Source organism: Mauremys reevesii, linkage group 7 (genome assembly GCF_016161935.1).
Source record: "Mauremys reevesii isolate NIE-2019 linkage group 7, ASM1616193v1, whole genome shotgun sequence".
In the NCBI taxonomy this organism is placed as follows: domain Eukaryota; kingdom Metazoa; phylum Chordata; order Testudines; family Geoemydidae; genus Mauremys; species Mauremys reevesii.
In genome coordinates this window covers 931,432-957,867 of record NC_052629.1, presented here as the reverse complement: position 1 = coordinate 957,867, position 26,436 = coordinate 931,432, and the positions used below count along the sequence as shown (strand labels likewise).

Here is a 26,436-nt window from a genome sequence, read left to right as displayed (position 1 = left end):
TATGCTTCGGACATGGCTCATACTGTCCTGTCATAATACTCCTACCAGAATGATTCAATGGGAGTTGTCAGTGATTAGAGCTTTATGAACCTATTCCTACTTCAGTTCCTGTTGTGTCCCCAGACCTACACCTCTAACCCAGCCAAGGCGGGCTTGGTAAATCAATCAGATGTTGGACTGGGCCTCCCCTTGCTGGAGGATAACAGCTCAGTGCTGTCAAATTCCAGTGCCTTCCTCCAACCTATATCAGCGCTGTTCAGTGACCTGTGTCATGCCCATTTGGCTAAGGCTGCTTTAAGGAAACTCCGGCAGGTCATGGAGCAGGTCCTCAAGGAATCAATTCTGAAACCCTGAGAGGAAAGGACAGTGATCAGGAACAGTCAGCATGGATTCACCAAGGGCAACTCATGCCTGACCAACCCAATTGCCCTCTATGATGTGATAACTGGGTCTGTGGATGAGGGGAAAGCAGTGGATGTGATATTCCTTGACTTTAGCAAAGCTTTTGATACGGTCTCCCTCAGTATTCTTGCCAGAAAGTTAAAAAAGTATGGGCTGGATGAATGGACTATAAGGTGGATAGAAAGCTGGCTAGATCGTCGGGATCAACAGGTAGCGATCAACGGCTCCATGTCTAGTTGGCAGCCGCTATGAAGCGGAGTGCCCCAGGGGTTGGTCCTGAGGCCGGTTTTGTTCAACATCTTCATTAATGATCTTGATGATGGGATGGATTGCACCCTCCGCAAGGTCGCAGATGACAGTAAACTGGGGGGAGAGGTAGATACACTGGAGGGTAGGGATAGGGTACAGAGTGACCTAGACAAATTGGAGGATTGGGCCAAAAGAAATCTGATGAGGTTCAACAAGGACAAGTGCAGAGTCCTGCACTTAGGACGGAAGAATTCCATGCATATTGGGCTGCATTAGTAGGAGCATTGCCAGCAGATCGAGGGAAGTGATTATTCCCCTCTATTCGGCACAGGTGAGGCCACATCTGGAGTATTGCGTCCAGTTTGGTCCCCACACTACAAGAAGGATGTGGACAAATTAGAGAGAGTCCAGCGGAGGGTTCAAAAATGATCAGGGGCCTGGGGCACATAACTTATGAGGAGAGGCTGAGGGAACTGGGCTTATTTAGTCTTCAGAAGAGAAGAGTGAGGGGGGATTTGATAGCTGCTTTCATCTACCTGAAGGGGGGTTCCAAAGAGGATGGAGCTCAGCTGTTCTCAGTGGTGGCAGATGACAGAACAAGGAGCAATGGTCTCAAGTTGCAGTGGGGGAGGTCTAGGTTGGATATTAGGAAACACTATTTCACTAGGAGGTTGGTGAAGCACTGGAATGGGTTACCTAGGGAGGTGGTGGAATCTCCATCCTTAGAGGTTTTTAAGGCCCGGCTTGACAAAGCCCTGGCTAGAATGATTTAGTTGGGGGTTGGTCCTGCTTTGAGCAGGGGGCTGGACTAGATACCTCCTGAGGTCCCTTCCAACCCTGATCTTCTATGATTCTATGATAGGGGCAGGGTCCCATTGTTTCCATCGTGGCACACTTCCACCATCACACTATGGACACACAGTGAAATGAGGCTGCCCAACAATACCGATTCCAGTGGGATCTGCAGGGGGGAGATCAGAGATGAACTGGCCCATGTGGAGATGAGCACAGGTCTAGACCAGTGGTTCTCAACCAGGGGCATGTGTACCCCTGGGGTTAAACAGGGGTCCTCCAGGAGTGTGGTGCTGTGGCTGCCCCACACAGGGGGAAGAAGGGGTTAAAAGCAGCACCAGGGAGGCTGCTCAGAACCCGCTAATCAGGAAAGGGCTTATTGAGCCCACCAATAGGGGGAAGGCTTGCTGGAGCAGCCAATCAGGGCTGGCAAGGGCCATATATAAAGGTGAGAGGCTGGACCTTGGACTGCAGTTGGCCACTGAGGCAAGTGGTGGGACGAAGGACTGTGAGCCCCCTCCCAGAAGGGGGGAGAAAGCAGAGTGGGGCACAGCTGGAGGGCCATGCCCAGAAGAGCAGGCTGCGGTCTGGGGAGCGACGTGGGTCTGAAGAGCAGAGAGAGCAGCGACGGCAGGCGTGACACCACTAGCTGAAGGCGGAGTGGAAGGGCCGAGAGCTAATTCCCAGGATGGCCAGCAGGAGGCACCGCAGTGGTGGGTCACACCCCATTACAAGGGGGGTACTCAGCTCATCTAGAGATTTGCCTAGTTTTACAACCGGCTACGTAAAAAGCACTAGCGGAGTCAGTACAAACTAACATTTCATATAGACAATGACTTGTTTATACTGCTCCATATACTATAAGCTGAAATGTAAGTACAATTGATTTATTTTATAATTATATGGTGAAAATGAGAAAGTCAGTAATTTTTCAGTAATAGTGAGCATGACACTGTTGTATTTTTGTGTCTGATTATGAAAGCAAATAATTTTTAAGTGAGGTGCAACATGGGGGTATGTAAGGCAAATCAGACTCCTGAAGGGAGCACAGTAGTCAGAAAGGTTAAGAACCACTGCTTTAGATGCCTTCATTAACTTCGCTATCTGCATAGATGGGAATGGAGGGGGGAGGAAAAAAGGGGGTTCCTACAGCTCCCCCCCCATCCACATAGCATTACCTTGGTGCCTGTTCCACCTGCTGAACTGATGCAGCTGGATCTAGCTCATCAACAGCTCACCTGCAAGGAAAGGGAATGATGCCATCAGCAGCACCTGCACTCCTATTGCAGGGAATCTGGCCACATGATTTCTGCCTGGCCCATGCAAGTCCCTAGGAGTTGGCTCCAGCTTGGGCTCTGTGAGAAAAAAGAGTTCCCCCACACCTCAGTCTTAGCGAGCCCCAGTGGATTCCCACCCAATAGGCCATCAACAATTGTGGAGCACCTGACAACTTCACACATGCAACAGCAGCAACCTGGGCTCTGCAGATTCCTTTCTGTCACAAGGCCACGCCAAATCCAACAGAAACTATTGATGGATTTCCTCTGTCTTTGAGGCCAACAAACAAGGTCACAATCCCCTTGGAAGCCATTATCCAGGGGCACCAAGAAATATTGCCATTCAGCATAATTTAATCCCTGCACTTCTCTCTGATTCTTGGTATTTCCTGGCTGACCCTTCATAATCCCCTCATCCACTAGCAAGAACAAGAGGTCAGTTTTCCTTCAGATTTCTGCCAGCAGTATTGCTGAGAGCAAACCGACATTGCTGCAGAGCCCAGGCCTCAGAGGGCTCAGACGAAGATGATCGCCCAGGCGGGAATGCCCACTAAACCTAAATCGGAACTCCCCTTAAATATTATGACTACAGCAAAGAAAAACATGGAAAACCTTCCTCCATGCTGGGACTCTGACTGCCCCATAAAACTGCAGAGGGAGCAAAAATACCATTTGGGTGATTTATGCCATGTGAGAATCTGAGCTGGCTGTGGTACATGCGCTACCTTGAGGAGAATCTGGCCAGGACTTTCATTCACAAGCCAGCCTCGCCGGACAGTGCACTAGGCCTCTTCATCAAGAAAAAACCAGCACTCTCAAACTCTGTGACGACTACCACTCCTTAAGACAGATAACGATCCCTGATTCCAGAACTATTGGACTGTGTAGAAGCTGCATGTATAGTCACCAAACAATTTGATCTCTGATGGGTCCGGAACAAACCAGCCAGTAAAAGTCTTTTACCCAAAGTCTCCTTTCCAGCTATCTTGCTAAATTAAGTTTTAGCCTTTTAGATGTGTGTTTTCACTTTTATTTGCAGGTAATTACTTGGTATCACTTAACCTATGCTCTTTTGTTAATAAACTTGTTTTACTTTTCCTATAACCCAGTTCAGTGCTGGGTTTGAAGGGAAGGGTGTATTTATCCAGTTACTGGGATGTACTGACTCCAACAGAGCAGTGAGCTTAGTATCTTCTGTGAACGCACCGTGGTAGGGGCTGTGCTTTGCAGGGAAACATCTCTGAGGAGCTTGAGGGCTGGAGTCCACAGACAGTTACCTGCTGGGTAAGGTTTGGGCCGAGAGTCTTGAGGACTTTGCTGGTGAGACAGACAGGTTCGTGTGGCAAGGAGCTGACACACAGCATAATTGCCAAAAAACTCACTCTTGCTGAGGCAGAGAGCTAACACATTGGCTCACAGCTCTAGGCATCCCTAGCAGTGTGTTACAGCGCTCTAAGACCCAGTAGCTAGCATCCCATTTCTTCAGGTAGCCTTGAATGCGACCCACAGTGCAGTTATTTGTTACTTCCTCCAATGTGTGCTCATGTCAAGACACCATGCCAGAAACTCTGAGCTCTCCTCTGGCCTCTGGAAACTCTCTCCCAACTGTGGGTGGCTATTGCCGTGGAGTTTGTTGTGGAACTACCAGAATCCAACAGATTCACGATCATTTTGAGTATGATAGACCACTTCACCAAGATGGCCAACTTCATTCCCTGCATTAGTCGACCCTCTGCTGAGGAAGCTGCCCAGATATGGATAAACAGACTCCATGGCTTCCCAGACTACATTACCTCCAAATGAGTATGGCCGTTCTTATGTTCTTATGGTCAAAATGGTTGAGGTGCTTCTGATCCTTGTAGGGTATAGATTTAGTGTGGTGGTGTCTGCCATCTTTTGGGGGATTTGGTGGAGGGTGGGAAAATAAAAATTCATAATTTCTGTCTGGAACAGATCATTTACACATTGATGGTGCCACAGCCGGCATCTGCCAGATGATCTTGGAAGGTTCCAATATGGCCTCGTTCAGTGGGAACACCACTCGACCATAGGCTGTTGTGTGTATAATGTCCAAGACTTGTGTTGTAACTCTTGGACCTCGTCTAAGGGGATCTGGAGTGAGTCCAGAATACGTTTTATCAGCTGTTGAAACTGCTTGAAATGGTTAGCAAGAGGAGGAGGAGGGGGAGACAGCATGGGCTCCTCTGGCCGAGGGGATGAGATACTAGTTTGAGGTGTCATGCCTTCTCTGCTCTAGCCTCATGCTCCTCAAATGTCTCCTCTTGAGGCTGGGGCTGTTGAGGAGGACGTGATAGAGCAGATGATGTCATCCTCAATGGTCCCCATGGAAGTACCTAGGATTCCTTGACAATTCCTGATGATAGGCAGCCCATGGGTCCCAACATGGCCACTGAGGGAGACCATAAGGTGGAGGAGGGGTTATCCATGCTGCTCAAACCAATTAGAAGGGCTCAGAGAGAGTTTTCACTTTGGCATCTCCCTCTTTCAGTGAAGGAGACATGGGGGATGCCCCTTTGGTGGTAGATGGGAGACCCCTGCACAGATATTAGAGAGTCTGAGGAATCATCCTCGACACAGCTCAAAAGGGAGAGGGCAGATAATAGAGGTGAGGGTGGCCCAGTGCAATAGGAACCAGAGAAAAATAACATCCCAGTGACCCCAAAGGTCTAGTTACTGACAGACGTTTAGTACCCACTACAAAAGAGACTCCAGATCATCTGAAACAAACAAGTCTCTACCATATCAAAATTCCCCCCGTACCAGGTGTACCTGTGCCAATAATGACTGATCGATGTCAGTACCCAGGATGGTATCTACTGAGATGGTACCTGTCAGGTACATGATGATGGTACTGATGCTGACAGCTTTGAGTCTCCTTATGCAGTGGTCTGAGACATCAGTCTGGGTACTGAGGGGCCAGAGGCTTTATTGGCTTCTTTGGCATAGAGTGCTTAGAGTCTCTGGTGGAGCAGTTTGCTTACACAGCCCAATGGGGGGTTCAATGCTAAAGGGTGATTTTTTGTTCCAAGGGGGCTTTGGTACCATGGCTCTTGGAAGAATTTGAAATCTTCTGGAATCAGCAGCTCCCAGAGCAGTGTGGAGCTCAGCAGTCTCCACCACCAAAACCAAACAAGTCTCCTTCGACAGAGGCTCTCTCTGAGGAGAGCTGGTAGTCCTCCTCGTGGGAGCCTTATCAGACCATCCATGCTCTTATCCTGTGAAGAACTTGGTGATCAGGGTATGGAGGTTAGTGGGGCACTGTTCACTCTGAGGCTGATGTACAGGGCTGGATCAGAGGCTGGACACAGGGACGGCTCCATCATAAAGATTCTAAATTATTTCCCTGATTTTTCTAAATCTGCTTTTAAAAGAGAAGCAGATCTTGCCCTGTTGGTTGGTACAAGGTTGTCTCCCAGACAATGGAGGCACCAGGAATGTGTGTTGCTAACTGGAATAGATTCCTGGCAGGTGAGACAGCATTTGAATCCTGGGAATCCCAGCATACCCCAGCAACCATGACCCCCAAAGATAACCCCTCAAGTGGGGAGAGAAGAGGGGGGAAGGGGACATTAAACAAAGACCTTAAAATATTGAAAACCAACAAATGTATGTAAAAATGAGTGAACTAAAAGAAATGATCATTAAAGGTCAATATGAATGAAGTTTAAAGCAAGCACAGTAAGCACTCCATCTTTGGTTGCAGGGCAGTTCTTCTACACAACTCTCTATATACTTCGTATGGGGCAGGAGGATGTCTGGAGCACATTTATGGGCCAAATGGGCACTGCTACCAAAACCCTCCCATCAAAGATGTAAGTGCACCTAAAGCAGAGTACCCAAGGCAGAGAACTCCAACTCTGACAGTTGTGTGGATACGTTTACTGCCTGGCTCTCCTTCCACTCCCCCGTTCCCAGGTCACCTCTCAGCCTCATGACTCATAACCTGCTGGTGGTAGTCTTCTGTTAGGAGAACCTACAGCTGAAATACAGGACCCAGCCGTCTGCCTGTGCCCTGAAATTACTAGGGTCAACTTTTTTTCCTCTTCAAATTATATTTCATGAGCCACTTTTGAGGGCTGATCTGTGATTCTGCTAGTGAGGAACTGAACTTCCAAAGCTTCAGTGAGTTGATTCGGAGATGCACCCAAAGGTCTGGATGTTTCTTCATGAGTTATCTGATCTAAGCTGCCTCTGGAGTCTGTTCAGATGAGCTGAAGATCTGATGCATACAGGATTTCCATGAGATTCCTAATGCTCACAGTCTGATCATAAGCACTTAACATATTTTTAAAACTCCTATTTGATTTTGGAGCAGATGTTAATTTTGGTGGAGAAGTTGTAAGACCATTGTTGAAGCTGCATGAGAGACTTCAGTTTAATGGGACACCTTGGGGAATACTTGATGAATGTTTGAGAACAGACCCTGTCCTGCACCCCCAAAAACAGTTTAGAAGGGGGTTCATTTTCTGTGGGTTTGGAATACACAAAGGAGTAGGGTATTATATTATACCCTATATATTATATATTATATTAGGTATTAGAAAGAGTTGTTTTTTAAAAGGTGAGTCTCCACTCCAGATTCTTATCTTTTGCACAAAGGGGAAATGGACATTTGAGACAAGACTTCCCATGCCCATTACTGCAAGAGTATGTATGAGGACAGGCTCCACGCCTGTCCTGAGATCCCACACAAACAGCCTCAGATTCCTTCTATTGATTAGCACCTTGGAGAGTTGTACCCCTCTACTTTGATATAACACAAATTCAGATATAACGCGGTAAAGCAGCACTCCGGTGGGGCGGGGCTGTGCACTCCAATGGATCAAAGCAAGTTCAATATAACACGGTTTCACCTATAACACGGTAAGATTTTTTGGCTCCTGAGGACAGCATTATATCGAGGTAGAAGTGTATTTATATTACCTCCACCAAACCACCATCACAATCCCATGCAACAACTCCATCAATGGTTTTCACTATTTCTCAGCCCTTTCTCCAGGGAGAGGGCAAGAGCTCACTGCTCCAACATCTTACATCCTCTGGGTTCTGCCAGCCTCCCCACTTGCACTGCCTTCCAGGGCTTTTTAACTACCCTCTCAGCTAATAGAATAATTAGCTCCTTAACTCATCAGCCCCATCCCCCAGTAGTTAAATACTCCACTCCTCCATCAGACCTTTTCTGGGGGAACTAATTAATGATGGAGTGATCAGAGTGCTGGATCAGCTACTGGCTCTCAGCAGTACGGTTTAGTCCACTGCTACTTTTGTATTAATACCATTAAGAGAAATTACAAAAAGTAAGTATCTGGACCAGATTGAGGCTGCCACAATAAGTATACTCATGAAACTGGGCTGGGAATCTGAGGAACATTAATCACAGCCACCTCATTACTATTGTTGAGATTCTTTACCAGGTGTGATTTTGAGGATGAGTCCCTGCAGCTGTCATATTTACTACTGTAGATATTTTTCTCAGACACTGAGCCTCAAATAGCATCATGAGGATGAGTAATTCTAGAGACATACAAAACGTTTGGAGGATACTTGAAACTACACTGACAAGAATGAGGATCACAAGGAATTGTTCTGTTGGTCAACATAGTCAGGATAAAACTTCCATTATATGAATTATTTTTCTGTGTGATAAAGTTGAAAAAAGTATTGATTGATAAAATTTTTCATTATGCAATGGTTACAAAATGGAATGAATATATATACACATTTTTGTTTTGTTATATAGTAGGAAAAAATGTCAAATTTATTATTTCCCCATTATTCTTTATTGGCTATTATAAAATTAATATTTGGTTTACATCACCAATATCTTTCTGTGTCAATTATTTGCTTTTCATTTTTCATCTTCAATTTCCATAATTTATTTAAAAGCTAGGGGATTTCACACACAAAAAGATTACTAGCTCTCTTTTATTTTAACAACATTTTCCTCAAACACTGAGAAGCTAGGAAATAAAGTTAAGGTCAACAACCACACTTCTGTTCCTCTCCATAAATATAAAACTGATCCGCTTTTACCTATTACTATCCTCCCCTTCCACAACACATTATTAACACCTCAAGCGTCACAAACAACCATCCAGTGTTAACGCCAATATCTGTCCCCTTGTATGTAAGAGTTGCATTGCAAGACAAATACTAAATAATTAGCCATTAAGGGTAGTATAGGAAAATACCAGCATTCCTTCCTCCAAGTTAAATATGCAAATTAGGTGATTCATGTTCTCTCCCAGAAATGCCACTGCAAAGTGCCGATACCGGATTACTGGTTATGGAATTTTCTGACACTGACTTTTGAGGCTTTGCTAATTGATGGCATGAAGTAAGTAAACCAGATGTAACCAGATGAAGTCTTCGCTCAGGGTGTCTGGTGAGTTCTGTGAAGCTGGGAGGAGTTGGGGGAGATTGAGAAATAAATCATCTTAAATACTGTAGACTAGGAACAGTGAAATATCCCCTATTAAACAATGTTATTAAAATGAGTGCTGGTGCAGAAAATCTCTGTCTGCAGTACCTGCAAAGATCTAACAACAAGAGAAGATATTTTGTGGATTCTGGGATGATCTTGGGAAGCTCTATATGATACATTGTGAATTCTGTTTGATATTAGGATTCTATGCAGATCCATCTCAAATGACAAACTCCATTTTGATCATAAAGCTAGACTGCTTTCTTTGGTGTCTTTTTACCTCCATTTTGGACGGAAATTGCAAGGGGTTTTGACACCGGGTTAGCAATGGAGGGTTGTTAAGTCATGATGGTCCTCTTTTCAAATGGAAGCACCCTTGGTCACTGAGCTGGCTACCTCTCAGAATGAGAGGTTACTTATGCTGTACAGTAACTGGAATTCTTTGAGAGGTGGTGTCCACGTGCACATTCCACTGATGGTGCATGTGCACCTCATGAGCCAGAGGCTGAGTCCTTTTGACCAGCAGAACCCGTAGGGCATGCATGTGCAATTTCAGTCCTCATTCTCTACAGAGAGGGTATATGTAAGGGCAAGGCATTCCACCCACCATTCAGTTCCTCTCACCACAGAATCCCTAAGATAAGGGCTCCAAGCCCGAGAAGATGGAAGGATGGGTTGTGGAATATGCATATGCACAAGACATCTCAAAGAACTCCAATTACTGTATATGGTAAATAACTTTCTCCTTCGAGCGATTGTCCATATGCCCATTCCACTGATGGTGGCTCCCAAGCAGTGATTCTGTTAAGGAGATGGGATCTTGGAGTAGTTAAGTAAATAATGACTGAAGAATGGCTTTTCCAAATGCAGCGTTGGACCGAGAGGCCTTTGCCAGGGTACAGTGCCGCATGAATGTGTGAGCTGATGCTCAAGTAGCTGCTTTAGAAATCTCCGATATTGATAAATTTTGCAGTGATGCTGCCGACACAGCTTGGGCTCTAGTGGAGCAAGCTCTGATTGTGGGTGGTGGATCTACTTTAGCTACTTTGTAACAGGCTCTAATACAATCAGAAATCCAGTTTGATAATCTCTAGGATGAAACTGCAAAGCTTTTCATCCTTTCTCCAACAGAGCCACAGTTTCAGTGACGTTCCCAATGCTCTAATGTGTACAATATTGCCTTGGATTTGTGTGCATGAGGTTTCGAGAAGAATACAAGTAGATGTATTTGTTGATTCAAATAGAACTGTCACTACCTTGGGGAGAAATTTAGGGTGTGTTCTCATGAATACCTTCTTCAGCTGGAACACCATCTCCAGCGAGTCAGCCATTATTGCCTAGATCTCCCCCACTTTTCTGGCAGAAGTTATTGCAACCAAGAATGCCATCTGCACTGACAGGTGTAGCAGGGTTCAAAATGTGGTCCCATTAGGGCTGGGAGTACCAAATTTAAATCCCATGGGGGGACAGGTTCCTGGATCGGTAGGAACACTTTAATTAGGCCCCAGAAGAATTACCGCTGGATGAGAGAAGACAGTGTGATCCTCCACCAGTGGATACTGAACTGAAATCACGGCCAAGTGCACCTTGACAGAGCTGAGAGACAAGTTCTTTCTTTTTAGTTTGAATAAGTAATTGAGAATAAGTAGAATTGAGGAGTGATGTGGAAATAATATGTTTTGGTTGCACCAGTGGGAGAACCTCATCCATTTTGCCAGGTAGGTTTGTCTTGCTGATTCTCTTCCACTGCTTGTTAGAATTTCTCTAACAGGGGAAAAGCAGGCCTACTCTTTCAACAACATCCAACAGTCACTATGGTGTGAGATGCATAGATGCAAGATTCTGATGTAGGATCTGAGACAATAGATCTGTGAGCAGAGGTAAGGATTTGGGTTGTGATACTGACAAGTTCAATAGATCTGTGAACCAGAATTGTCTGGGCCACTCTAGAACTATGAGCATTAGCTTGGCTGAGTCTTGCTTGAGTTTGCAGAGCACTCTGGGAATCAGAAGGTTTGGAAGGAGGAGCAGGGGTGAGCATACATCAGGGCTCCTCACAATGGTATCAGGAACATGTCTGCTATGGACCCCAGGGTCAACCCTCCTCCTGAGCAGACTCTCTGACGCTGTGCTTGTGCTGAGTGGCGAAGAGGTCCATTGTGGGATGGACCCAGACCATGAAGATGTCTGCCAGTGTCCTGTCTTTGATTTCCCACTCCTGCTTTGGGAGGAAATGTCTGCTGAGATTGTCCACAAGCATGTTCTGCAGTATGGGTAAGTGCACTGCCACTAAGCACATTCAATGGTTGTTGCACCAATTCCAGAGTCTGATGGTCTCTTGGCAGAGTGGGAAAACCTGGCACCAGCTTGTTTGTTGATGTAAAACACAATGGATGTGCGGTCTATCATAATTTGTACTGACTGCTCCTCTATTAGTGGGGAAAGGACTCACAGGCTGGCCATACAGTTCTGACTTCTAGGAGATTGATATGCATTCTCTTCTCCCTTGGGGACAATAGGCCCATTGTCATTAATTTGTCCACCTGGGCATCCCATCCCTGTAAGGGTACATCTGGGATGGAAGGGGCATTCTGAAAGGGACCCTTCTGCATGCATTCAATGGGTTCTTCCATTATTTCAGAGAGGACAGGTCAAGGGTGGGATAAGAGGCATATCCCAGTGATATTTGGAGGGTGTGTAGACCAACTGTAACCAACCCTGCAAGCAACAGAGGTGAAGTCTGGTTTCATGAATGTGCAAGAGTCCTTATGACCTAGAAGGGCAAGGCATGACCTTATAGTGTTTGGGTTTTGCTCTAATTGGAGAATTAGGGTAGACAGGTTCTCAAATCTGTCTTCATGGAGGATGCAAATGAGTCTAGGACCATACTGATGAATTCATCCCTCTGAACTGGAGTTAATGTCAATTTCTAGTTGTTTACTCTCAGGCCAAATCTCTGGAAAAGGTCAAGTGTGTTGCAGATAGCTTCGGTGATCTGATGGGGAGACTTCCACCACAATCATCCAGGTAAGGTTGTACGCTGTTGTTGCGTATTGTCAAATAAGATGCCACTCCCAATAGCAACTTGGTAAGCACTCTTGGTACCATGGAGAGTCTGGAGGGTGGTACTGGATACTGATCATGGTCCTGACTTCCTGTAAACCTCAGGTACTTCTTGTGGGGTGGAAGGATGGAGATAGTAAAGTTTGCATCCTGAAGTCTGCAAGATGCAAATCAGTCTCCAGACTCCACAGCTGGGATTTCCAATGAAAGGGTGACCATCCTGAAATTCAGCTTGTGAATAAAATGTTGAGGTTCCACAAGTCTAGGATGGGTTGCCAGACACCCTTTTTCTTCAGAATGAAGAAATAGTTGCTATAAAATCCCTTCCCCCATAAGGTGGAGGGACCTCTTCTATCACTCTGAGAAAAAGGAGCATGAGGACCTCTTGCAGTAGTAGATCTTCACGAGAAGGGCCCCTGAATGTGGTAGGTGATGGCACTGCAGAAAACTGGATGGAGTATCTATTTGTTATTGTGTCCATTGCCCATTGTTTGGTGATCATAAAGGGACTAAATGTGTCTGAAGTGGATGAATTCATTCTGAAGGGTGGGTCTGAGATTTCTGGAAGTAAAGCACATTTCTTGACCATCCCATCAAAATTAATGTTTCGAGGGGTGGAAGGTGTGGGATGGAGCAGTGAGTTGTCTCCTTCTGGGGAAACGTTGACATTTCCTGGGTGGTTCTGAAGACCTTTCATGGTAGAAAGGCAGAAATATTGGTCTCTGTGAGGGATTAGCTGTTTGATGCATTTCCTCCTAGGAACTGGAATGCAGCCTCCAAGGGGATGCAGGGTGGCTTGTGGATCCTTCAGTGTATGGAGGGCCTCACCCTTCTGAACAACTGAACAATTCAGCTCATTCAAAAGGCTGCTCTTCCACCATCATTTGGACTTCCCTGGGGATCTCAATCCATAAACCCACAAATGCCAGTTTCATAAAGAGTGTTGTTGCCATTGATGTGGGAGATGAATCCACCACATCAAGAACTGCTTGGAGACTTGTTCTGGTCACTAGCTGCTACTGACTAGTGATGTGATATCCTCACAAGTTGTGTTGGGCAGGTTATCATAAAGGTAAGCAGTCTCTCACATAGGCAGAAATCAAGCCCTAGTCAGAATGGCCAGGTACGTGGCCAGTGGAAACTGTAGGCTCACTGAGGAGTAGATTTAATAGGTCTTGAAACTTTTCTTATCGTCAAGTTAGGGGGCTATGGGTAATACTATGGACTCATCAGGGTGACCAGTGCAGGAAGTCACCTCTGTGCCTGTTCCATTTCTTCCTCCTCTACCTGTGGCTGTATCGGGACCAGTAGGGATTTGGGGGCGGTCTGTACAGTCGGTGACATAGATGGGACATACTTTTGGCTGAGTAGTTGCTCCCTCTGACCTAAGTTCCCTGTAAGCTGCATGGCTGGGCGGCCGCCCAGCAGGCTATCAAGCGCTGCACAGTTCAGGTGTCCCTTACCCCACTGCCTTGTAGCTGCTCCCTGAGACTCCTGCTTGCTGTGGAGACCGAGGGGGGAGGGCAACAGGGAGGGAAGGGGGTGCTGATGTCAGGGTGTCCCCCTCCCCTCATCCTTTTACCCCATTTTCACAGAGTGGGGGGGACATGACAGGACTCAGGACGGAGGGAGCTTGCTGGCAACTGTGGCTGTGTCTGAACCTGCTGATCTACTTAAAAGGGCAGCATACTTAAAGTGGGGTCAACGTACTTAAAGGGGCAACACACGTTTCTGTCTGACACACACACACACACACACACACACGGTGTGTCTCTGTCTCCCTCACACACACACACACAAATGCAGTCTTTCACACTCACCTCCCAACACATTCTTGTGTTGTTGTTACTTTTTGATACTTGTTTCAAAGTGTGTTATTTTAGTTTTTTGACTGGTCTATACATTTCATAATTTTTATTTCTCTCTTATGCTTAAATTTAATTCTGTGAGTAGTGAGTTCTAAAATGCCTAACGTGTCCTGGCTGGAGTAATTTATCTCTACTGGTAATTTTTAAAAAATATACATTATATCTAGGATTTTTGTTTCTGCTGGTGGTGCACATCTGCACATTACCTCGATATGGTGCTGTGATACAGCATGGCCAGAGGGCAGCAGGAGAGTGTTAGCAGGGAGCCTTATTCCCTGCAAGGGGTGGAAGGTTTGCTATAAATTAATTAGAGCACCTGAAGCCAATTAGAGCACCTGAAGCCAATTAGAGTACCAGCAGTGAGTCACATGATATAAACCCCTGCTTCAGTCAGACAGTGTTGGTTGTTGGAGCAGGAAGGTTTGATTGAAGCAGAGAGCGGTTTGAAGGAGTTGAAGCAGAGAACAGTTTTGAAGAGAGACAAAAGGAAAGTTTGGAAGAGTGCTGCGGTGGGCTGAGAAGTCCAAAAACCCTAGGTAAGGGGAACCTGGCTTGTGTAGAAGGAAGGCAAGAAGCCCCTCCACAAGCTGAAGGGCAGGAGAGGGAAGTAACCCAGGGGAAGGAACCACCAGTACAAGTGGTTCACCACTAACCTCAGGGCCCCTGGGTTGGGACCTGGAGAAGAGGGCGGGCCCAGGTCCCTCCCTCTCCACTCCACTCCTCAAGGACACTAGTGGGGTAATTAAAATACCGGTTCAGAGGCAAGCAATGGCACCCTGAACCTTCCCCAAAGAAGAGAAAGCACGAGACCCAGCATAACAGTACCGGCGGTTTGCCACAGTGCACATAATAAAATTCATTCTGCACATGGATGAAAAAATTAGAGGGAACACCGCCTCTGACTGAAGTTGCTCTAAGCAGAACAACAGGGCCACAAAGGCATCAATGGTAAAAGCCAGAACACAGAGAACCATGGGCCTGGGATCTGGGGTCCCAGTATCTCTCTTGTAGGGGGTATCTAGACTCTCTGTAAGCTGTGGAGGGATGTGGTGAGAATCTGGATGTGAACAGATGCTGCTGGTATGGATTTTCCTCCCCCTTGGACTACAAAAATGAAGCTGAAGATACTGCGTAGCCCGGTTCCAAAGGTGGTGCCATGGTCCTTGGTGTATTAGAGACTGACAGTGCTGCATTGGTGGATAGAATCAATGCTGACTGTAGTACTGAAGTTGACAGCAAGGATGACTACAGTTCTGGATGTATCTGCAGATCCATCATTCCCTAGTACTTGAACACGCAGAGAGGTGTAAATAGGTGCACTGGAACTGGGTTTCTCAGAAATCTCCACAACGATAATGATGTGCTGTCCCAGTTAGATTGGGTGAGGAACCGAGAGAGTCAGCACCAAGGCCATTGGGATAGATGGTGCTGAACTCTTTCCCCAAGTCCTGGATTTCAGTGCTGGGCACTTTGGTGCAGCACAGTTGGAATCGGCATGAGACAGAGCTTCAGGGGGAATTGTCCTGGACTGTGAAGTCACAGAGGACGTACGGTACCATAGAGAAGCTCTCCTCTTAGAGGAAGACCTGTTCGGCAATCTACCGCTGGGGCTTCTGGCTCCCTGTGGTCTGCCAGAGGATAACTCCGTTGTCGTGTTCACAGGCCTAGCCAGAGCTCTGGAAGGTAGAAAGCCCACACACACTCTTGGGCTCCAAAAGTCCCCGGACAGGGGGATGGGAGCCTGGTTTGGAAGCAGGTCTCATGGACTTGGTCAACAGGAAGACCTGAAGGCAGGCCGCCCTGACTTCCTGGCACAAGGCCTGAAGCTCTTACAAATCCAACACTTGCTGGGAATGCATGACTCTCCCAAACAACAGAGACACTGAGAGGGTGTCAGCGACTGGGATCACAGGGGCTGACTTCTGTTTTTGCCAGTGGGTGCTTTTGAAGATGCGTGCATGTTTGGGCGGGGGCACTCTGCCAGTTTTGGGGGAGGTTATTTTCAGCCTATTTATACACTTTTCATATTCTAGTTACTGAACGTGTCTATCATTGGTATCTTTATTATTTTCATAATGATTAAATTGTTATGAACTACATAATTACATTACCGTGAATTACAGTATATTAAAATCATTGCAGTCACCTACAAGCTGTCTTCACTAACAGCCCAGTTTAAAGACATTGTGTCTCACTGTAGCTTTCTGGATGAAACTGTCAGCAATCCTATTTACATCTCACTCTCTGGTAATGTCTTGATGAATGTTAAGGACAGCTACATTATTCAGTTGTGTCTGTCCCATTGATGACTGGAGATAGTTTTTAAAAGTCTTCTGAAGCTGGAAAATGAGCTCAGGCTGATATGGGCATAGTGAGGAGTCTTGTAAATTCCAGAGTACTGCAAATGACGCCAAGATCTCTTTCTTGATGAGTAACAGCTAATTTAGGCACCATCATTTTGTATGTATACTTGGTATTATATTTTGCCACGTGCATGACTTTGCATTTAACATTGAATTTCATCTGCTCATTTGAGATTTTGCACTCCCAAAATTGCATGACAGCCAAAGGTTTCCTCATCATCATGAGTTTGCCTGCCACAGTGACCAAAATCACATTCCTGGCAACAGGGCCGGCTTTAGGAAGTGCGGGCCCAATTCGAACAGTTTTCACAGGGCCGCAGCAAGGATGACTATTAAAAAAAAAAAAAAATGTAAAAAACCGCATGGGGCTTGTACTCACCGGGCAGTGCTCCAAGTCTTTGGCAGCACTTCAGCGGCGGGTCCTTCACCCGCTCCGGGTGCGTTCGGTGGCACTGAAGGACCTGCCGCCGAAGTGCCGCCGAAGACCCAAAGCGCCGCCAGGTGAGTAAAAATTAAAAAGGCGCCTCTAGCCAGGGAAGAGATTCTCACTGGGCGCGGGGCCCTCTTAGGCGCGGGGCCCAATTCGGGGGAATTGGTGGAATTGGCCTAAAGCCGGCCCTGCCTGGCAATAAGCTGCCAAGAGACAGTCACACAGTGATAGCTGCATCCTTGTGGCTGCTTCCTCAGTGACTCCGCTGCTGGAAAGAAGGGCTGCCTGTCTGCACTGCCAATGTGCCAACGGGGCAGACATTACTGTGAAGGGCTCACCTAAACCAGGTGCCCTGCAGAGCGGGCTCCTGTCAGGTTTACAGAACACCAATTAATGCTGAATTCAGTAGAGCCACCTGGGCATTAAATTCCATAATATAAACAAGAGTCCTTCACAGAGATCCCAGGCAAATGCTGTCAAAGGCTAGGCACTGACCAGACCAGTAACTTGGGACAGAGTAGGGAGAACCTGGTGTCACCCAGAACTGGGCTCTAACTGAAGCAGGCAGCCCTTTTTACATGGCTGCTGGGCCCTGATTGGCCTATGCTTGCTCCTGGACCTTCTAGGCATCAGAGGACCAATGCTCTTTGGTTCTGTCTGCCGCAATAGGTGTGCGCACCAGATGTGCCCAGGCACACCCTAATTCAGGGGTGGGCAAACTACAGCCTGGATCCGGCCCCTCAGGGCTTTGGGTCCGGCCCACAGGCCTTGCCCCTTGTGGCGCCACAGGCCCCACACCGCTCTCAGAAGTGGCTGGCACCACCTCCCTGGGGCTCCGTGTGTTGCTCCAGGCACTGTCCCCCGCAGCTCCCATTGGCCGGGAATGGGAAACTGCGGCTAATGGGAGCTTCGCGGGAAGTACCTGGAGGCGCGACAAGGGCAGCGCGTGGAGCCCTGTGCTCCCCCTCCCCCAGGGGCTGCGCAGGGATGTGGTGAGTGGCCTAGATTGAGCATGTTTCCTAGAAGTAAAATAGGGAATAAACAAAGAAGTTTTCAGTCCGATTGGTGTGAAAAAGTATAGGTGGTTAGAATATAGCCCATCAAAGGATGCAGCATTTTGCTTTTACTGCCATTGCTTCTCCTCTAATGATGCAGCAAACAAAGGTCACACGGATCCAGCCTTTAGTGATAAGGGATTCTGAAACTGGCATAGGGCTAATGAATGTTTTAAAAACCACCAGCTGCCAAAATCTCATGTGTTGAGCTGTTCTTCATGGTCAAGTTTTAATGAAGGGAAACCTATTGATGTATTGTTGGATGAGGGCAAGCAGGCTTATCTGTCTAAACAGGAAGAAGAATGGTGCCATAACCGAAGTGTAAGGAGCAACTGGTTGACATTGTTCTGTGTTTGACGAAAGGTGGGAGACCATTCAGGGGTCACCATGAAAAAGCTGACCATTTTGAGGAAGGTTTATTTCTAAATCTTGTCAATATGCTCCAAAAATATGATCCCATAATGGCAAAGCATGTGCAACAATCTCCTCAAAACTCTACCTATCTGAGTAATCGCATCCAAAATGATTTAATTGTGGCCTTGCACAACATTGTGCAACAAAAGATTGTGTCTTCACTAAATGGAAAAATGGTTTCAATAATTGCAGACGACACTACTGACTGTGGACACTATGAACAGATGTCCATTGTGGTACGGTATTTTGACAATGAAAAACATAGACTCATAGACTCTAAGGTCAGAAGGGACCATTATGATCATCTAGTCTGACCTCTTGCACAACGCAGGCCACAGAATACTACCCATCCACTTCTATAACAAACCCCTAACCTATGTCTGAGTTACTGAACTCCTCAAATTGTGGTTTGAAGACCTCAAGCTGCAGAGAATCCTCCAGCAAGTGACCCATGCCCCACGCTGCAGAGGAAGGCGAAAAACCTCCAAGGCCTCTGCCAATCTGCCCTGGAGGAAAATTCCCTCCCGACCCCAAATATGGCGATCAGTTAAACCCTGAGCATGTGGGCAAGACTCACCCGCCAGCATCCAGGAAAGAATTATCTGTAGTAACTCAGATCCCATCCCATCTAACATCCCATCACAGACCACTGGGCATACTTACCTGCTGATAATCAAAGATCAATTGCCAAAATTAGTTGCCAATATTAGGCTATCCCATCATACCATCCCTTCCATAAATTTATCAAGCTTAGTCTTAAAGCCAGATATGTCTTTTGCCCCCACTACTCCCCTTGGAAGGCTGTTTCAGAACTTCACTCCTCTAATGGTTAGAAACCTTCATCTGATTTCAAGTCTAAACTTCCTAGTGTCCAGTTTATACCCATTTGTTCTTGTGTCCACATTGGTACTAAGCTTAAATAATTCCTCTCCCTCCCTGATATTAATCCCTCTGATATATTTATAAAGAGCAGTCATATCCCCTCTCAACCTTCTTTTGGTTAGGCTAAACAAGCCAAGCTCTTCAAGTCTCCTTTCATAAGACAGGTTTTCCATTCCTCGGATCATCCTAGTAGCCCGTCTCTGAACCTGTTCCAGTTTGAATTCATCCTTCTTAAACATGGGAGACCAGAACTGCACACACTATTCCAGATGAGGTCTCACCAGTGCCTTATATAACGGTACTAACACCTCCTTATCTTTGCTGGAAATACCTCGCTTGATGCATCCTAAAACTGCATTAGCTTTTTTAACAGCCATATCACATTGGCGGCTCATAGTCATCCTGTGATCAACCAATACTCTGAGGTCCTTCTCCTCCTCTGTTACTTCCAACTGATGCGTCCCCAATTTATAACTAAAATTCTTATTATTAATCCCTAAATGCATGACCTTGCACTTTTCACTATTAAATTTCATCCTATTACTATTACTCCAGTTTACAAGGTCATCCAGATCTTCCTGTATGATATCCCGGTCCTTCTCTGTGTTAGCAATACCTCCCAGCTTTGTGTCATCCGCAAACTGTATTAGCACATTCCCGCTTTTTGTGCCAAGGTCAGTAATAAAAAGGTTAAATAAAATTGGTCCCAAAACCGATCCCTGAGGAACTCCACTAGTAACCTCCTTCCAGCCTGACAGTTCACCCTTCAGTACGACCCATTGTAGTCTCCCCTTTAACCAGTTCCTTATCCACCTTTCAATTTTCATATTGATCCCCATCTTTTCCAATTTAACTAATAATTCCCCATGTGGAACCGTGTCAAATGCCTTACTGAAATCGAGGTAAATTAGATCCACTGCATTTCCTTTGTCTAAATAATCTGTTACCTTCTCAAAGAAGGAGATCAGGTTGGTTTGGCACAATCTACCTTTTGTAAAACCATGTTATAATTTATCCCAACTACCATTGACCTTAATGTCCTTAATTATTTTCTCCTTCAAAATTTTTTCCAAGACCTTACATACTACAGATGTCAAACTAACAAGCCTATAGTTACTCAAATCGCTTTTTTTCCCTTTCTTAAAAATAGGAACTATGTTAGCAATTCTCCAGTCGTATGGTACAACCCCTGAGTTTACCGATTCATTAAAAATTCTTGCTAATGAGCTTGCAATTTCATGTGCCAGTTCCTTTAATATTGTTGGATGAAGATTATCTGGGCCCTCCGATTTTGTCCCATTAAGCTGTTGGAGTTTGGCTTCTACCTCGGATGTGGTAATATCTACCTCCATATCCTCATTCCCATTTGTCATCCTTCCATTATCCCTAAGCTCCTCATTAGCCTTATTAAAGACTGAGGCAAAGTATTTATTTAGATATTGGGCCATGCCTAGGTTATCCTTAACCTCCATTCCATCCTCAGTGTTTAGCGGTCTCACTTCTTCTTTCTTTGTTTTCTTCTCATTTATATGGCTATAGAACCTTTTACTATTGGTTTTAATTCCCTTTGCAAGGTCCGACTCTACATGGCTTTTAGCCTTTCTCACTTCATCCCTACATGTTCTGACCTCAATAAGTTAGCTTTCCTTGCTAATCCTGCCCATCTTCCACTCTTTGTAGACTTTCTGCTTTTTCTTAATCACCTCTCTGAGATGCTTGCTCATCCAGCTGAACATTTTGTGTCTGTTCAAAGACTATTAACAGTTGATTCTCAGTCTATTTTTGATCAGTTAAATGATGTCCTCAGCATTCTTAAAATTGACTGGTCATCAGTGATGTCTGTCTGTTTTGATGGTGCATCTACTATGTCTGGATGTACTGGAGGAGTTCAAATGAAATGTAAAGAAAAATAGTGAAATACTCTATGTATACTGCTATGCGCATTGTTTGACCCTCATCGTAGTAGATGCATGCACTTCAAGTAAACACAACAGAACTGTCTTTGATTTTTTTGGTGTTATTCAGACTCTTTATGCCTTCATCGAGGGGAGTCCTGTGCAACGTGCAGTAATGGAGAAGATTTCACAAGAAGTAGGATCCCAGTTGAAGACTTTGAAGTCACTGTCAAACACAAGATGGGCATGCAGAGCAGAAGCAGTGGCTGCTGTAAAACAAAACTACTCCATCATTTTACAAGCTTTACAAGAGATTATCGAAACCACTCGCCTTGCTGATGCTAAAATAAAAGCCAGGGGCCTTATCCATGAACTAAATTCATTCAAGTTCATCTTTGCCCTTCACATGATGCACCCTATTCTCCAGATGGTGGTAAAAGTGAATAAGATTCTTCAAGCTCCAGATCTCAACTAACTTACTGCAATGACAGGGGTGAAAAGCTTGCGTAACTCTTTGGCTGTGATGAGAAGTGGCCCAGAATATTTCAATCTATTTTTAATGACAGTGTGAAAATGTGTGTAGAGAATGACATATCGATTCCCCCAGTTAAGAAGAGAAAAACGTCCACTCGTATTGATGATGCATTTGAGTCCCAGCATCACTTTGATACAAAAGAGGAGCAGGAGAGAATAACTTCATTGTACCCACTTCTAGACTCAGTGATTACCAGCATTGACCAGTGATTTGAACAGGAGACTTGTAAAGTTGTCACTGCAATGGGAAAACTGCTGAGCTTAGACATTGGCAGGGACGATATGAGAATCATTGCCAACAAATGTAAAGTGTCTTTGGATGAGCTGGAAGCTGAAGTCGGATTGCTTCGGGGTTATGACGGATCTGTTCCTAAAGGTAGCACTACGAACACCACCAGAGAGTGGCTTGATTGGCTAAAGGAATCAGATCAGTCTTCCATGTTCCAGGCCTTTTACAAATTATTAAATGCTTTCCAGTCTTACCCGTTACAAGCTGTTCACGTGAAAGAGCCTTTTCGAAACTAGAACATGTGAAAAACAAACTAAGAAGTACAATGTCCCAACAGCACCTCGACTCACTCATGATTTTGTACAATGAACAAGAATTGGCTTAATCAGTTAATTACAATGATGTGATTGAGGAATTTAAGTCCATAACGCCTGGTGTGCAACGTCTCATTCTCTAGGACAGGAAGATGAAACCTTAATCTGTTTTGGTCAATTTGGGTTAGGTCATTATCTGGTTAAAGATAAAGATCATGAAAATTGACTGTATCTTTGTATACGCCTGGTTATCACTACAGCAAAAAATTGGTATTTTGTGTCTCATTTTTTAAGTAAAATTTAGTTGCTAATTTAAAAAAAAAGTTTAGTTAAGTTTTAGTTTTTTTAGTTTGTTTGATAAATAAAAATAATGTCCTTTCTGACTGAGTATTCAATAAATGTTTGCCATTAAAAGAAAAAAAATTCCCTGGGTGCACACCCTAATGAAATGTGCTGCGCACGCCTATGTCTGCAGCTGATCATGGGAGACCGTCTAGGCAACCCTGGAGGTCTGAACTCACTGCTTTTCTCTTCCTAGGGTGGGGTGTACCAAGGCAGTAAGGTCTCAGGCTGGGGGCAGCAAACACCCAGTACACCCCATCACAATTACCTTTCTAGAGTCCAAGCTGGAAGAGACCATTGAGATCATCCAGTCTGATCTCCTGTACAGCACAGACCAGAGAACATTCCCAACATAATTCCTAGGCAGAGCTTTTAGAAAAACATAAGTTCTTGATTGAAAACTGGTCAGTGATGGAGACTCCACCACAGCCCTTGGTAAATTGTTCTTTTTTAAACTTTGGGTTCACTGAAAGAGCATTTCATGCATCACACAGAAGAGATCCCAGCTGGAAAACAACCTCCCCCAGAAGCAGTCATTATCCATTACCTACACCAGCCAATACCCAGAGGCTGGAGCACCTGGCAAGCCAGAGAGGGAAGACACATGAAGTCCGGCGGCAGCAAAAACCTGTACTAAGGACTAGTGATGATATTGAGGCACTTGCTCAATTTGCAAGTGTTCAAGTTCTGTAAGAATAGGGTGGCCCTTGCCTAACTTGAGCGAGGCAGGTCATCACAGATCCTGATTCTAGATGGGGTGAGTGATGACCTGGAGGCAGGAGACTGTGTGTGAATGAAAATCACCACTGGCTTACTTTGAACCCCGCGAGAGGAGGGAAATCTCTAAGTTCAAAGCAAGTGAATTGTCTGCAGAAAGCAGTTACCCACGACTCGCCCTGAATTTCTAAGCGATGACTCTGCTGATGGAACGCTCCCCGCGCCGCGCTAGAAATGTTAGCCCTTGGTTTCTTGCTGCAGAGCTATGTTAATCACACCACATAGATCTGACTAGCATATAAACACCATCATCTTAACCACTGCTTGGCACATCATAAATACAAGAGTTTGAAGGTGACCATTGGTCACTTGCCCAATGGAGAGTGCTGTAAATTTGGAGAGAGGAGAGAGGCTGCACAGGAACAGCCCAGGAGAGAGTGGGAGACAGCTGTTTCATTTCCACATCTTACAGAAAATTTTTCCATGAAGTGTAATGTTTGGAAAATGTCTAACAACCAAGTTCATGCTTTCTACAGATTATAAGGATTTAGCATTTCTGTTGTCTATATTGGGAGAGATGGAGAGAGAGAGAGAGAGAAAAGGAGGCACAAACGTTTAAGACACTGGGACTGCAAGAGAATTTACAGAATGTGGAAAAATGCAAGAAAAGCTAAATAAAAGAAATAAAGACAAAAGACATTTTCAAGGCAGTTGCTGGAGACGCCAGCAGGGTCCCTGTTACAAAGAAAGAATCGCAAATCACAAGCAAAGCAGCTGTTACAGAAAACGTACATGGTTTTTTTTAACCTTGGACTTCACTGGGGAGTGCATGTGGACAGGAACTAATGTCAAAGGCAAATATGTTTTCCAGAAGAACAAAAGGGAATATCCCAGGAGCCCAGTCACCCCCGAGCAGGGGCAAAGGGAAAACACTTCTGAGCAGTAGCAATGCCTGGATGGGCAGCCAAGCTCCTGCAGCTTCTAGAGGAAGCATCAAAGGAAGGAAAGGAACTTCCTGCAGCATGACTGACTGGCTCCCAGAGAACAGGTGAGGAACCTGCCAGGGGCTACACACATTTATCAAAAGGGAGCCAAGGGGAAGCAGTTTTGCTTCAGCAGTGAGGACCAAATATTGTGGTGCTGTAGCTGGGGAGTGAGATGTGCTGCGGAGGAAGTTTGCACTGAATCTGCCTGCATTTTACCTGGCTCGAAGACAGTGTGATCAGCCATCCCACTCCAACCCACCCTAAGAGCCAGCGAACTCCATTTTGAGTAGCGTGACCTATGGTCAAGGGGAAGGGAAGGGTGGTGATAAAAGAAGATGAGTGAGCAGCAGCGTCAGGCACACAGCCTGTCAGTACCATGCTCTCTGTCTCTAGGGTTGACAACCCTCCCGGATTCTACCAGAATCGACATCAACCTCCTAGTGACAACTGAAAGCAATCCGGGAGACTTTAATAGGACATTTTAAGAAAATAACATCACGTCATGTTGGGAAAAAAATCTCCCAGAATAGTTTCAGTCAGAGTTGGCAACCCTACAAGTCTCAGGTGGTTTACTGCGAGGATGGTTTGTGTGTTTAGAGCCTGCGGGGAGGTGTGTGTTGTGGGGCAGGAGAGTGTGTGTCAGTGAGGACAGTGCAGGAGCTCAGTGGACAGGTTGGGGGCCGGGTCAAAGCCAGGCCATGGGACTGAAGTTAACCTATGCTGCTGCCTGCCAACTGGCTCTCCTTGACAATACCACAGGTAAGAAGGAAACACATCACGTGGGGACTCATCACAGGTGAACATGAGCAGGAGAAACTGGTGCTGTCCAAGCTGAAAGTCAGAGACTCTGAGGTGTGCTGCCTTTCCTGTGTCATGTCCCAGGGCAGAACCAGCCCCCAGGTCTCCTGAGGACAATCTCTACATCAGGGCAGGGGAGGGAAGGAAGAAAAGTGAGCCTGGTAGCTTTCCCCCAAACCTGCTGCAAGTCAGGCCTGGCCCCCTCCTCCTGCTAAGAGGAAGGAAGGACACAGAACTGCCCCCACTCCCACTGCGGCACCATGGAAATAAAACAGAATGTACCGAGTGCCAGCTGGCTTCACGGACAAACCCAGCCACAGAAACTGTCTCCTGGAATACACATTTCCTTCTGTTACGCATTGCTACCCTCAGCCTTCAGCTCCAGGCAATTTACCTTCTTCTCAAAAACTACTTTCACCCATGGGAACCATTTCACTGCTTCCTACACAGCAAACCAGTGCCTGAGCCTCTGGCACCACTACGGAGCCCCCTCCTCTATGAACAACCTCAAGATTCAATTCCTGGTCCTGTTTTCTCATAGATGCATAGGCTTTAAGGCCAGAAGGGACTAGCAGATCATCTAGTCTGACCTCCTGCATAACACAGGCCATAAAATTTCTCCCCGTTACCCTGGTATTCAGCCCAATAACTTGTGTTTGACAAACACATATCTTCAGATCCAGACTGGAGGCCTTTCTAGAAGACACCAAGAGATGGAGAATCCACGATTTTCCTTCACAGTTTGTTGCGATGGTTAATAATTCTCACTGTTAAACTCTGTGTTATTTCCAATCTGAATGTGTCTGGCCTCAGCTCCCAGCCATTGGTTCTTGCCTCTTTCTCTGCTAGATTGAAGAGCCCTTTCCTATCTGGTATTTCCACCCCATGAAGAGACTTATGCACTGTAAGCAAATCATCTCTTAATCTTTTTGTTGACAAGTTAAACAGATTGAAGCTCTTTGTCTCCCATGTCAGGCATTTTCTTTAGCCCTCAAATCATTTTTGTGGCTCTTCTTGGCACCCTCTCTAATTTTTTTCAACATCCTTTTTAAAATGTGGACACCAGAACTGGACACACTATTCGGTATCTGTCTCATCAACTACATATACAGAAGTTAAAGTCACCCCTGTAGTTCTACTCACTAATCCCCTGTTTATACATTCAAGGATCCCGTTAGCCCTTTTTGCCACAGCATCGCACTGGCAGCTCATGTTCAGTTGCTTGTCCACGCTGACTGCTAAATCCTTTTTAGTCACTGCTTTCCAGAATATAGGACCTCATTCTGTAGGGATGGTCTGCATTCTTTTTTCCTAGATGCATTTGGCTGTAGTAAAGCACATTTTGTTTGAATGGGCCCAGCTTACCAAACAATCCAGGTCG

At 45.7% G+C, this 26,436-nt stretch overlaps 1 protein-coding gene across 1 annotated transcript in view; it reads right to left on the bottom strand.

The window, feature by feature from the left end:
- The window catches only part of HPSE2 (heparanase 2 (inactive)), a 275,991-nt gene that overhangs the window by 191,682 nt on the left and 57,873 nt on the right, over positions 1–26,436 (bottom strand). The window lies entirely within an intron of this gene.